This window comes from Barbus barbus (genome assembly GCF_936440315.1).
Source record: "Barbus barbus genome assembly, chromosome: 14".
Classification (NCBI taxonomy): Eukaryota; Metazoa; Chordata; class Actinopteri; order Cypriniformes; family Cyprinidae; genus Barbus; species Barbus barbus.
The window spans coordinates 26,272,529-26,286,168 of record NC_136742.1 but is presented as its reverse complement, the minus strand read 5'-3'; the positions used below and the strand labels follow the sequence as shown (position 1 = coordinate 26,286,168).

Genomic DNA, 13,640 nt, shown 5'->3' with positions numbered 1-13,640 from the left:
AGATGAGTAAATGCATGTTCATATTTAGTCCAGAACTACAGTAACATCGTGTTCACACAGCGCCCCTGCACTCGCTCCCAATTTCTCTCAACATGGCAACACGAGAGCTGTCAGTCAATACATGGGAAACAAAGTGGCGTTTGAAAAAATAGCCTAACTCAGATATTTCCTTCTAAATTAAAAAAGTAATGCGATACTTTACTAGTTACTTCAAAAAAGTACGTAACTTGCATTACTTGTAATGCATTAACCCCAACACTGCTGACCACCAGCATCTAGTAAATAAAGCTCATTAGTGCTGCTAAAGTTAAGTGACATTCAATTTGTGTTTGTAAATGTGTTCCATGAGTTTGTTCTGAACGTAATTGTAAAGGAACTGCCTGAATTCTCCTGCATAATGCATGAAGCATTCAACAGCAAATGTACTGAGTTGCCTTGCTGATTATAGCTGCTAAGCTGTTGGTAGTTATATACACTGAAATATGTATGGCCATAGTAGATATGGTGTGCTTGTTTTGAAAAATCATTCAATCACCATTGCAACTAAAACCCAAACAGCCTTCATCATTTTCATCTCCCCAACCTTGAAAGCATTACATTAACCGTAGGTACATCCCATTTAGGTTACTGCCAAAACTCCAGGCTAAGATGTATTACACACAACTGGTGAGACGTTAGAATACCCAATCCAAGAATGACAATTTCACAACTATATAGTCTAACAACATTTTATATTAGATGAAATCTTACAGTTCTTTACCTAGAATAAGAGTAGACTAACATTAACATTATAATTTGGAGAAAATTATGCATATGGTTGCTTTATAATTCCTATAGTGTCTAACATGTTAAATAATAAAAAACAAAATTGGAAAAGTGAAGGATCAGCTTAAGGCACCAGTAAACAAGCATTTCCTCGTGGCATCATTTTCTGACAGAATCAGAGTGTTTAGATGCAAACAGTCGTTTGAAAAAAAGAGAAAACTAATGGATTTAACGTTACTCATCATCTTATAATCCCTACCCATGAGCCATTGCACACTTTGGCCTACATATATTTAAGAGACACTGAAGCATGACCTGATTCTAGAGGCTTTTGCAATCCATTGCTTGCTCAGGGTAACTTCTCAAAAAACAAAGTGGACGACAAATAACAGGAAGAAAGCCCTGGTTTGACCTCGCTAAAGCATTAAAATCTCTGTATTTGTTGGTCAAGGCGAAACTAGAGGCGATCCTATTTGAGGTTTTGTCTGACTAAAGCGAAGTATGAGGAGACGGGTCATGACTTTGGTCTGATTTTATAATGAGCTTGCTAGAAAACGTCTGACTGTGAAAACCAGGCATGAATTACAAACAGCCGATCAATAACACGTTTCACACCTCACAAAACAGATTAAAGCTGGTCAGCCGAGCCACAAGTGGTTTGTTCATAAACGTCTCGTACCTTCTACGCTGTCAGAACAGGAGGTTCCGATGCCGGTATCGCCACTGTCCGAGGCAGCGCTGTGACGTCGCCCGCGGCTGCTAATGCCAGTGGCGGAAGAGGAAGCTTGCCATGCCGAGTCGCAGACAGGGACCCATCCAGGAGAGGATGTGCTCGAAGCTAGGAGACAAACAGAGCAGGGTTACCGTGGAAGAGGAGGAGACAAACAGAGGGATGTCATGTCCAACAAACACATGATTTCAAACTGTATCAGCATTTAAACTACTGTTTATTTACAATGAATGTCGTTTTGTTAAGTGAGCATTCAAAAACGACACAGAAGTGCAACCGGACACTACAAAAGCAACTATAAGCGCTGCAAATTTCAGTTAGACATAACAAACACATAACGTCAATGAAACAAGATGAGTGTGAACAAACATAGGGTTAAGAATCAACAACCTGTTCTTATTCAGAATCATTAAAAAACTAAAAAATAAAGAACTGCCAAGTAAACCAAATGTCGTGGAAATCTGAAGAAAAAAAGTAAAATGATGCAGGTTTTTGAGACTTAAATCTAATAGTTTTTACCTTATTTTAAAACATTTGAGTAGGCTACACGAGACTTCTTTTAAAATCTTAATGACCTCTAACTTTTGAACGGTAAACACAAAATAAAATAAAAACTTTTAATGTAGTTTAGTAAATATTAGAATTATACATATCACCTCTAATATTTTTTTTGCTAATTGTGGGCTGAAAAATACTAAAACAAGGTAAAGTTCAGCGAACCAAATGGTCAGACTTGCCCTAGAGGGCTCGTCCCCAATTTCTGCTGGCCTAATCTATTCTGAGGTGTTATCAGTTTAGACACCACCATTTAGGCTGTCCCCCGTAATGCCTGGCAGGAAAAAAGTGGAATATATAAACATCTCTGAACATTTTGATTTGCTTCCAAATAGTGGAGAAAACCTCTTAATACTGATTCATAATACAAAGTTCTATGATGAAAAATTTCAACAGATATATTTTTGAGTTGATAATTAACTTGTTATTAAAACTGTGGAAAGTATAAACCTTTTTCTTCCAGGTACAGTCAGCAAAATCTATACTCCTAACATTTTTATTGTGCCATACATCAAAAAACTGAGTTTGAAGCACTTTTCCCTGAAACAGCAATAAACAGAAAAACTAAAAATACTTCAGATGCTTTATTATGAATCTCAAACCTACAAGAGTTCAAGACCAGCAGAAGCCAAGCTCCAGCTGACTAAGGTCAGAACCAAAATTAGGTCTCCATAATTCCTGGGTGGAAAACCTCAAGTTCATAGCAGTTCATATGAAAGCGATCCACATTAGCCATTGTGACAGAGTAGCAGATCTGTAAATATCCCGGGTAAACACAGGGCTTGTTGTTGATGAGGCTCCAGCAACTTCTAGACCACCACCAGTTATGCAACGTGATATGAATTATTAAAAACACTGGCAGAGAGACTCTGTTGCATCACTGTTCAATATTTAGACAACTTTCAAACACACAAAGTGTAAAAACACAAGCTACTAAATACTGAGCACATGTTTGTTTGGATTTTACTGTCATCACTATACAATTTGTAAAAAATAAAAATAAAATGAAGAATAATAAAAAATATATACATGGACCAAAGACACATGTAGGCAATTTATACTTCAATATTTGAGAGAAAAAAAATACAATTATGAAAATCACAAATGTATAATGCAATATAACATATTTATAAATAATTAAGTTATTTTTTTTAAATACATCTAACATTAATAGTAGTTACAAACCTTAAGCTAAGTTAATACTTTGCTTTAGAAAAAAAAAAAACATTGTTTGTTTATTTTAGGGGAAAACATTTTATACGAGTCTATAATATATACATATATATATATATATATATATATATATATATATATATATATATATATATATATGCGTGTGCCACAGCACTGCATATATTAAAAAGACCCCCCCTATTAAAGAGACAGAACACGTTAGAGACCCTTGTGTCCATATGTGCCTCAAAGACAAAGCTGAAGGTGACACGAGTGATGCTGTCAAACCATCACAGTTCAATAACATCACAACACTCATAACATCACATCACATAATAATATCACAGCCTAAGAGCCCGGAACAACAATACACGCTCCGTTACACGCGATCAAATATGGCTGTTCCTATGAGCATATATAACTTATCTGGCTTACAGTCTGTTATTACACAAGCGCTAGGCTCTTACCTATTTTATAAGCGTCGAATCCGTCCTCAAAATCGTTCCTGGGCCACATGGCGCTCGGTTTCACACTGAACCGATAGATCCGACACAACGAGCCGAGACAAAATGCGCGACCCCACTAAGAAGAGGAGGAGGAGTAATTAAGTGAAACCGCATTCCATAGCCACCGATGACTGGAAGAACCTGCAGATATAATCTGAAACGCGTTTATACGTCGCTACGCGGTAGTCCTGCAAGGCTGGCGCGTATGTCGCAGATTTGAGCCGACTCGAGGATGTGATCTCACTGCCTGCAGCTCCCTCCAGATCCGCGGAGAAACGCAATCACAGTCCGACAGCGAGCGACACTGGCTCCTCCCACTCAAAGAGCCACTCTCTATTACTGTAAGTATATGAAGAAAAGACCGGGGCTAGTTGTCACACGGGTGAAAAGTGGCTTAATGGCCAAGAATTCCTCTGAAATAAATCTGAAATTTTTCAAACGCGCCCGCACTCACAAAAAAAAATTTGTTTTCAATTGTACAGTTTGTTTTCCTGGAATTTATGATGAAATAAAAAAATATTATCCTATTTTTTTTTTTTACTAAATGGCCATCCCAGGAAAAACAAACTGTACAGTTGAAACCAAAACCAATATTTTGAAATAAATAAATAAATAAAAAGAAAAAAATGTTATCTGAAATTACTTTTTTTACTTATGACCTTTTATAGCCTAATACAAAAATCTATTTCTACCTCTCCCCAGCGCAAGTAGTTTTAAACTTTTGTATATTTATTTATTACTATTTATTGGCCAAAATACTTAGATACCTCTGTGTTCTTTTTGTACCTTTTTTCTTTTTCTTTTTTTTTTGGATTGTGGTTCTAAATTGAACATTTAAATTTTTATTAAAATTCTACAATAGGCTTTTTAAAGGCAGGTTCCCATTGTGACAGCATGCCTCATTTAATGTAACTTTTGAGTAATGTATTTTTTCTTAATGACTTAAATGTATATAGCTCTGTTGAACTGACTTGATGTATAAATACATATAAAGTATATACTGGAATAAAAAGTGTGACAATAACTAGCAGATCTCCCATATAAATGGAGGTGATGCACATAAATATACAGTATCTCACAGAAGGGAGTACACCCCTCACGTTTTTGTAAATATATTATTATATCTTTTCATGTGACAACACTGAAGAAATTACACTTTGCTACAATGTAAAGTTACTATATTCTAATATAGACTGGTATTTGTTGCCAAGGTCTTGTGTGGATAAAATTAAATGCGCCCATGGTTCAAATCAACAAACACACTCACCCCTATTCAGATGGTGCATTCTTTCACAGCAGAACTATTTATATTTCAGGGTGTTTGAGACTGTTTCTACCCCACACCTGTTTGACAGATTAGGGTGAGTGTCCAAGCTGCCCAAATGGGCCATTCCTTTCTCAACATTCCTTTGTAGCGTTTGCATCTATTTACCCTGCTGTCTCATTACACTGAGAAGTTTACAAGAGTCTCATAGGAGAACTAATTGAGAGTTTTTCATGTGCTGATTAAGACTGCAGGAAACTGCTTTTGTCTCTTGTGCAATATACAAATGTACAAAATATATGATTTTTCACAATATCCGTATTGCATAACACGTGACGACATATCTACAATTATCACGATCGTTGCGGAAACAATTGCAATGTGCATTTATGTCAAGGTACCTCAACATATGCAATAACTAAAATTTGAGATGTGTTTTGCACACATAAAATTGAATCAAAGCATGTCAAACTGCACACAACAGAAAAGGAAGACAAAAAACGGTCAATTGTCTGCCTAATTGGGTCTATATCAACAGATAAAAAATCAGCCTCCCTCAGGCGAGAGAAAACAAGACTGCTTAATAACTGTATTATCCTTGTGCAGTTGCGCTTAATCTCACAATTATGAACATGCATTCAACTGCAATTACCCCATTCTGACAACACTGACAATTTCAGATCCAACAGTTTCAAATGCAACAGCTTCTCTGACAAAAAATACTAGAAGTACTTTTAAAAGTTTTTACTATTCTTTATACTTATTCTTTATACTACTCTTCAGACTTTCCTCTGGACAAAATTCCATTTGGGCTGGAGTTATATAATGATAAAAAACAAATACAAAAGCAAGATATATTTAATGAAAATTCAAGGTGCAAATCATTGCGATAAGCCATTATGATAAGCCTTTGATAGCTAGATCAATATTATATAAAAGGATACAAGGACCAGGCTCAAATTAATTTTAAAAAGCTTTACCCAAAGCATACCACCACAATAGATGTATAAGCCCCTGTCCTCAGGGCCTATTCATCAGATTTATTATGCATTCTGTTCCATGTCGCCAATTTGACAAATCAGTTCTGTCAGCACAGGAAAGGACTGGACCTGACCTGCACTTCATTTAAAATGTAATTTTTCTTAAAGGAATAGTTCGCCTTAAAATGTATTTATTATATATTCACCCTCATGTTGTTCTAAACCTTTATGATTGTGGAAGACAAAATTCTGAAGACTTGTACTGTTCACTTACTTCCACAAAATTACATTAATTGGGAACTGGAGCTTCAAAAAGCACATAAAAGCATTAATTAATGCTTTCATATACAAACATATTATGAATGTAGTTCATTTGAATTGTGCAGTCTTGTAATATTATACAATAGCTTTGCATGATTAAAATAAAATAAAAATAAATCTGATTCGTGAACAAATCTTTTAGATGGTGAACTAGATCAACCGATTCATTGAAAATATCCAATTCAAAAGTTCCCCAACATATCTTTTTCATGTGCTCTTGTGTGGAAAACTACGTTGGCCCAGTAGTGCAGAACACAACAAAATCTCCACAACACAACATAATTAGCACAACACAATGGAAACAAGCCACAACAAAATGGAAACAACCTGCAACACAACAGAATTAGCACAACACAACAGAATCAAGCCACAACAAAATGGAAACAACCTGCAAAACAACGAAATTAGCACAACACAACGGAAACAAGCCACAACAAAACTAAATTAGCACAGCACATTCGAAATAAGTCACAACACAACAGATATGGCATATGAAACCAAGATGGCACCACTGATGGCAGCTATTGTGCATTGCTCTTCAGTGTTTGTAATGTTTTTGCTTGTTTTTTGTTTCTCAAACACGATCAGTTTTACCAGGGATGAGCTGCTGAACATTCGGCAGAACACACCAAAAAATCTTTTACCGGATTTAGATGTTTCGGAGGTTTTGCTGGACATTGTAGTTGGCGGAGCCGTAGCTCTGGTCAAACGCTACAGGAGGTGCAGATGGGGGGGAAGCGAGCCGGAGCGCTTGTGAAGCTTCGTCAGCGTGGATTTCGAACGGCGTTGCCTAGCATCCATCTGGCGAATCTCCGCTCTCTACCCAACAAAACGGATGAACTCTTTCTGCTCTCCCGGACAAACAAGGATTTTTCTAACTCTGCTGCTCTGTGTTTCATGGAAATCTGGCTGAATGACGACATACCGGACAGCGTACTACATCTGCCTAATTACCAGCTGATCAGAGCAGATCGGGACGCAGAATCAACGGGGAAATCGCGCGGCGGCGGGACGTGCTTTTACATCAATGAGAGGTGGTGTACAGATGTAACTGTGTTAAAGAAGATGTGCTGCTCAGATCTAGAAACGCTCTTCATTAACTGCAAGCCGTTCTATTCGCTGCGGGAGTTCTGCTCGTTCATTCTCGTGAGTGTCTACATTCCACCGCAAGCGCACGTGAGCACAGCTTTACAGAAACTCGCTGATATGATCACAGAGCGTGAGCAACAACACCCGGACTCTGTTTTAATCATTCTCGGGGACTTTAATAAATGGCATAAATGGCTGCCCACTGCTCCGGGTGCGTGTTCACGGTGTGTGTGTGTTCACTGCTGTGTGTGTGCACGTTGGATGGGTTAAATGCAGAGCACGAATTCCGAGTATGGGTCACCATACTTGGCTGTATGTCACTTCACTTCACTTCCCTTCACTTCATATCACTCTGTCCCACGAGCAGCTTTAGGACTCTCTGATCACTGTTTGTTTCATCTTATTCCGACCTACAGGCAGAAACTGAAATCTGCAAAGCCTGTATTAAGATCTGTTAAAAGATGGACTAATGAAACAGAGTGGGATCTACAAGCCTGTTTCTCTCTCAATGATTGGTCTGTTTTTGAAGCCGCTGCCATCGATCTGGACGAGCTCACAGAGACTGTAACATCTTATATCAGTTTCTGTGAGGATATGTGCATTGCTAACAGGACTCATCTAATCTACAACAATGACAAACCATGGTTCACTGCAAAACTCAGACAGCTCTCCGTCAAGCCAAAGAAGATGCTTACAGAAAGGGGGATAAATTCTTGTACAAACAGGCCAAATACACACTGGAAAAGGAGATCAGAGTGGCAAAGAGGAATTATTCTGACAAGCTAAGGAAAAAAATGTTCTTCCAATGATCCTGCTTCAGTGTGGAAAGTAATGAAGGATATCACTAGTTACAAGTCACCATCTCCCAGCACTCTGGAGAATCAACACCTGGCAGACGACTTGAACGAGTTTTATTGAAAAATCACCCCACACCCGCCCTGAACACCTCTCCACACAACCATTCACACCTCCAGCAACCCTCCTCTCCCCCACACCTACAATTCAAATCAGCGAAGAAGATGTGTGCCAGGTCTTCAGAAAGAACAAAAGAAGGAAAGCACCAGGCCCAGATGGTGTGTCACCAGCCTGTCTGATATCCTGTGCTGACCAGCTGGCCCCCATCTTCACACAGATCTTCAACAGTTCACTGGAGTTGTGCGAAGTCCCCTTGGAACCTTACTGGACCCCTGCAGTTTGCCTACAGAGCAAACAGGTCTGTGGATGATGCAGTCAACATGGCACTGCACTTCACTCTGCAGCATCTGGACAGACCAGGGACTTATGTGAGGATCCTGTTTGTGGATTTCAGCTCCGCTTTTAACACCATCATCACGGAAACCCTTCAGAATAAACTAACCCAGCTCTCCGTCCCCACCTCTGTCTGTCAGTGGATCAATAGCTTCCTGACAGACAGACAGCAGCTAGAAAGGCTGGGTAAATTCACATCCAGCACTCGTACCATCAGCACTGGAGCTCCTCAGGGCTGCGTACTCTCCCCACTGCTCTTCTCCCTCTACACCAACGACTGCACTTCTAAAGACCCCTCTGTCAAGCTCCTGAAGTTTGCAGACGACACCACACTGATCTGCCTCATCCAGGACGGTGACGAGTCTGCTTACAGACAGGAGGTTAAGGAGCTGGCTGTCTGGTGCAGTCTTAACATCCTCTGCACTTCAATAGCTGTCTGGTTCAGCTCAGCTACCAAATCTGACCTCAGAAGACTACAGAGAGTAGTCCGGACTGCTGAGCGAATCATTGGTACAACCCTCCCCACTCTCCAAGAGCAAAAGGGCTGGTAAAATCACTCTGGACCCCTCACATCCAGCACACTCCCTCTTTGAACTGTTAGCTTCTGGTCGACGCTACAGAGCTCTGAGCACCAGAACGACCAGACACAGGAACAGTTTCTTCCCTCAGGCAATCCATCTCATGAACACTCAACAATAAACGTGGAACACACAACTATAATACATTATCCATTCAGCACACTCACTTATTTTATTTTTAGTTTCTCATTTCTAATTTGCACATACTTGACCTGTACATACATAGTTGTCTATATTATGTATTGTGTTTTTGCTGCTTTGTACATTGCCTATTTGGATATTTGTATATTATTCTTTTATTATCTGTGTCCTGTGCTGTTGCTGTCTTTCTGTTGCACTGTGGAGCTTCTGTCACTACAACAAATTCCTTGTATGTGTAAACATACTTGGCCAATAAAGCTCATTCTGATTCTGATTCTGAAACAAGTTGCACCACAACAAAATTAGCATAACACAACAGAAATAAGTCACAACACAACAGAAACAAGTCGCTACACAAACAAAATTAGCACAACACAACAGAAACAAGCCACAACAAAACTAAATTAGCACAACACATTGGAAATAAGCCGCAACACAATGCAAATAAGCACAACATAACGGAAACAAGCCACAAGACAAAAAAAAATAGCACAACACAACGGAAACAAGCCGCAATACAATGGAAACAAGTCGCAACATAACGATATTAGCACAACACAACGGAAACAAGTCGCAACACAATGGAAACAAGCCGCAAAACAACAGAAACAAGCCGCAAGACAACGAAAACAAGCCGCTACACAATGAAATTAGCTGCAACACAATAAAAACAAACCAAAACACAACAAAATTAGCTCATCACAATGGAATTAGTCCTATATGTTGTGGCAATTTAATTGTGTTGTGGAGATTGCGTTGTGTTGTGCACTGGGCCACCGTAGAAAACAGCAACCAGTACTATTCTGCAAAATCCTTCTTTTGTGCTCTATGGATGAGAGAAAGTTATACAAGTTTGGAACGACAAAGGAGTGAATAAATAATGACAGTGTTTATTGAGGCTAAGACTGCACTTTGAAAAAGGCTTCTGCTACATGCTGGGTTTTGCTAAACGGCCACCTGTGTATATGGAAACCGTATCGAGGAAGTGAACAAAGACACAGAGCAGACATTCCCGACAGACTATACGGAGTCCTGGTACTGGATGACACTGAGGCCTGTCTCCACAACAACAGAAGCTCTGAGCCACAGTTCTGGCCCACTCACTCCACACACAGAGCAGCTACACTTCATAACACAAAGAGCGCTCACACTCCACTGTGAACAGCCATGGTGTGTGATAGTGCCAAAATGCACTGAACAAATCTCTGCTAAGGAAAGCATCACTATTACTATTGCTCATCAAACTTCAGCACATAACTTCTCCCAGGCTGTTTTGCTACAGACACAAATTATAGCTTAGCTCATGCAGCTTATTGAGGAGAGGTGTGCTAATACTTTGCTAAAAGCTTTTTACACAGCTGAGTTGAGGCTGCTCTGTGACTGCTTAAAATTCTGTGTAAAGACATTATGTCACATAAAAGCCAGACTAACTTGCCTGATCTCATATGGTTATCTTTGCTGTGTAAATGCATTCGTGCCACCTCCGAGCAGTATTAATCGGTCTGTGTAAAAACACCTAAATTCCACTTCAGAAGTGCCTCTGTGTCACCTTCCCAGTGTTAATTTGGCATGAGTGATCTGACTTATAATTTTCAAAAAAATAAAAATAATAATAATACACAGAAAGTGGGACCTGAATATTGTAGAAAGCAAAATATCAGAGATTTGAAGGTGGACCCTTTTGACTTGCGTTGATAAGTAAAAACCTACCAAGAAAATCTTAGGAACCACATATCAATGCTCTGACAACTACCAAGCATTAAAAAATTAATATAAAAAAATAAAATAACCTTTTTTTTTATTTTGTAGATAAATGGTCCATGCCAGGTGCATTTGTGGAAAATATGTTGTACTTGAAACAATACAGTATTACAGAATCAATTGGCAACGATTAAAATCAACACTGGCGCAGAGTGAGATAACATTTCTACAATATTTTCCATAAACAGCAATCTCATTTTTCTAACCAGCGATCGTGTTTTTACAGAACAAAGGTCTTTGACCCTCTTGGAGTTGAATGATAGCTGTTGCTACTCGACCCTTAAACAACACATTTCCTCTCAGAGGACTGAGAGAGAGCTGTTCACCACGCCACCAGTGTTGACAACTTCACTCCTGTATTTTGCCATGGATCGGTGCTGGTTTGGTAGAGAACCACATGAATAATTCCCTGAGGTTTGGAGCGAGTGGGACGTACAAACTAGGGCATCAAGAATCAGTGTTTTTGTGCATGATATCGGACTAGTGCAGACTGCACCCAGCCCCCACTTCCTGTCTCTTTGCCAGGAAACCAGCGGCTGCATTTGAACACAGTGGACCTGCACATGCATATGCTGTCCATAGTAACAGTACCAGGCCAAAGTATAACTAATCAGTATTTAGGGTGCTATACATTTCATATTTAAAATATATTTGCTTTATAGATTCGATTTCCTGCTTACAATACCTGGACGCTCTAAACAAACTCTTTGCTTCTTAAAAATACACATATTAACCAGAATTCAATATAAAATATGCGTCAGCCAATCACATATTCCAAATAACATGAATCTTGAATTCTTATTCCTATATGATCTTTGTCTTCTAACGTACAGCATGAAAGGTCAACTACATTCATTACTAAGAGTCTCAAAGCCTATTTTCAAATTTAAATCAGTTCAAGTGCCAACACAAATAGCAATGCCCTATATTACTCGGCCTGGAATGGAGAAATGTACAAACAGTTCAATTAAAACTAAAAATATAGTTGTACAAATGCAAAACTTACTGTTGTTAGTCGACATGGGAAATGCACATTATGCAGAAGCAGCAGGAGGAAGTGGTGTTTGCTAAGCATTCGTTACCTTGTGGGGAACTCTGTCGGCCAATGAGATCACATGAAACGCATCACAGACACTTTTGAATAGATGTAGCAAAATGACTTGCTTTCAAGTGTCATTAAAACGATCAATCAACTCATATTCATTTAGTTCTTGGGTGTAAACAAAATGAAAAAAAAAACGGTTGGTCTTTGTTTGATGCCCATTAGCTTGTTTGAACTGCAAAGGTCAGAACTTCTGACTTTGTAGTTTTTCAGAGGCACTCTAGTGGCACTCTTGTTAAACAGATCACAGCAGGAGGCGTCCGGTCTCAACAGCCACGCTAGAAACCATAGTCAAAGATCAATACCGGTCTAGGTCAGAGGGACCTTTATGAAGTGTTTGTGGAACTAGAACAGACGTTGATTCTCTCGCAGAACATTTGCTTCACAAAGTGAATTATCTTGCACTAAAAGAAAGCTTGAAAGCATGTATACCTTGAATAGTTTGCACAAAATTGACAATTCTACAACATTTACTCACTCTTATGGTGATCAAAACCCATTTGATTTTTAGCACCCTTTGAAATCTGTTTTATGTTTTCCAAATATATTAAAAGTTTACATTTTAAGGCTTTTCTTTTTCAAATTTGCTTTTATTTTTATCAAATTCTGTTTGACATTCATTTTCTGGATTCCATTTGAATGTTTTCATTAAATTTTAATCAAAAGCATCTCTAAATAATTGATTTGTTTACATTTTTTTCTGGTAATATTTCCTTAAAACTAATGTTTTAATTATCATTTTATTGTCATTAATAGTACTATAATTACATTAAGTAATATATTTCTATCACAGTTTCTTCATGTTAAACCAAACTTTTATTTTGACAGATTGCTGTGAAGACCTTTAGGTTTCTGTTTCTCTCACAAAACACGTAAAATGCTCATGAAGTGACTTTCAGAGCAGTTCTAGAGATCATGTTCATGTACTCATATATTGAGGAGATTCCATCCACGTTTCCCGCATCGCTGAATTCACAGGGCCCCAGATTTTGTTTCATTGGAGCTCAAAGGAATACCTTGATCAAGAATTGCTTTACAGCTCTTGGTAACCAAGAAGAGTGACCAACTTAAAAAAAAATAAAAAATTGGACAAATTTGTTATTTTTGCCGCTATATAATATTCACAACAGAATATTAATTTCTAAGTTAATTTTTCCTAAAACTGTTGAGACACTCAAATTTCAGAAGCTTGCTAACGTGTGAGTCAGTGTTTCTTGATCAGCAATTTTCTTTCCAGTTAACAGGCAATGGCTGACCATGCAGAGGAGGATGTGTTGCCCAACTTTACACATTTAATGTGTCAAAAGCACGCCTGTCATGTCAAAAACATACTTATATTTATCACAAAAATAGAGCAAACTAGCTTTCCCTAAAGCATAAACCCATAAACCTGCTAGTCGCAGTCATTGATGTTTTTTCCCCTGAAG

At 38.5% G+C, this 13,640-nt stretch overlaps 1 pseudogene across 1 annotated transcript in view; it reads right to left on the bottom strand.

The window, feature by feature from the left end:
* Window positions 1-3,843, bottom strand: part of LOC306880007 (centrosomal protein of 85 kDa-like) — a 58,158-nt pseudogene extending 54,315 nt beyond the window's left edge. Inside the window, exons 1-2 of the transcript XR_013785891.1 lie at window positions 3,691-3,843; window positions 1,445-1,603 (exon numbers count right to left, since the gene is read on the bottom strand). The product of XR_013785891.1 is annotated as a centrosomal protein of 85 kDa-like (transcript). The remainder of the gene's footprint in view (window positions 1-1,444; window positions 1,604-3,690) is intronic.
* Window positions 3,844-13,640: the final 9,797 nt, after the last annotated feature.